This window comes from Branchiostoma floridae, unplaced genomic scaffold (assembly GCF_000003815.2).
Source record: "Branchiostoma floridae strain S238N-H82 unplaced genomic scaffold, Bfl_VNyyK Sc7u5tJ_433, whole genome shotgun sequence".
Classification (NCBI taxonomy): Eukaryota; Metazoa; Chordata; class Leptocardii; order Amphioxiformes; family Branchiostomatidae; genus Branchiostoma; species Branchiostoma floridae.
This window is the reverse complement of record NW_023365849.1, coordinates 54064-55578: the sequence shown is the minus strand read 5'-3', so window position 1 is coordinate 55578 and position 1515 is coordinate 54064.

The window sequence follows — 1515 nt, the reverse complement described above, 5'->3', positions numbered from 1 at the left end:
TAAACCTTCCCAAATTTGCCGAATTTCTTTCCAGGCTTTCCCGGGAGTTTTTTTGGCGGCCGGCCAGCCATCCATCCATCCAAACATCCATGTTTCCATACATCCATCCATCCCCCCGGGGGGCCGGCCCCCCCCTCCCCCCCATAAAATAAAGCTAAGCTTCCGAAAAGTTAAATTTTTCTCCTCCTAAAGAAATAAACTCCCCTAACCACCCCAAGACTGAATCCCTAACTCCTTTTCAGCTTTTTGACTCAATAGCTCGGGACACGTGTGTCTTCTCGCGTGTGCCGTCACCAAATGGTCAAAAGTGGAAATCCCCCCCCCCCCCCCCCGTGTACACTAAAACACACCCAGTAACTTTCTAGCGAGGACAGGTCAACGACAATTACTACGGTGTGAATAGCCCGGACGAGTGGCGAGCCATTCTCACCCTGTCTATCATGCAAATGTCATAAACACACACCAAGCAGGCACTGTGCGGGAGTTCACACAAACAGTTCATCTATACAAGGACGTTATATCAGCCTTGATCTATATAACCTCCCTGTTCTATTTATAACGGTTGCATAACGGTTAAAAAAGTTTACTTGATGACCAAAAGGTGAAGAGACTAGAGAGATCTTACGACTTGAGATTTTTGACATGATGGACCTGCAACAATTTTTGTCTCGTATTATCACGCGCTCCGTCACTTCAGTTGTATTAGCACACCTATACACATAGTAATGTATCGTGGCGTATTGGATTAACGAGTAAACTTTTTAAACTCATGGTCTCGGGTTCGAATCCAAGTTGGTGTACTTTTTTTTTCGATAATATATAATTCACTATTTATCACTTATACGGTCGTTCATATTGAAATTTTGCTTTTAAGTTTTATAAGGGTTTGCTTCTTGTGTTCATTTCATAATAACCTTCTTGATGCTATCTATTTGCGCTATCACAGTGTGTATTCATTGAAATATATTGAAGTGATACTGGTAGTTTATTGTCAAAACATTACAGATCTGGCGGTATAGATTACAAACATGTCTTCGCAACTCGTCTGTAGAAGGAAACAAATGGAAGAGAGACCTTGCATACAATCCTAGTTAAATGGGCACAATATACAGTCTTCATACATACCTTGTAACGTTATTTGTATTTCGAAGATTGAACGTAAAATAAACATGGTTCGCAGTTCTAACGCAGTTCAAGGTAAAATGCGACTTTACTGCATTATGAAATATAACGTTCGACTCCAAATAACTAGCAAACTATTAAAAGAAAGCTCGACGAAAATCGTTAATCAACAGACAATAGGTGTGAACTATTTATCCCTGTCCCTGCCGTGCCACTAGATCAGTACGTGGTAATTGGGTACTTTGCATGTGAAGGGATCGTGTCCTCGCTAGAAATCTAGAAATCTACTGGTTGTGTTTTAGTAACGAGCCCCCCCCCCCCCCCAAAAAAAAACAAATCAGCCCCGTTCCGAAGACTGCAAGGGAGTCTAATTCTATGAAGTGTCTACGGATT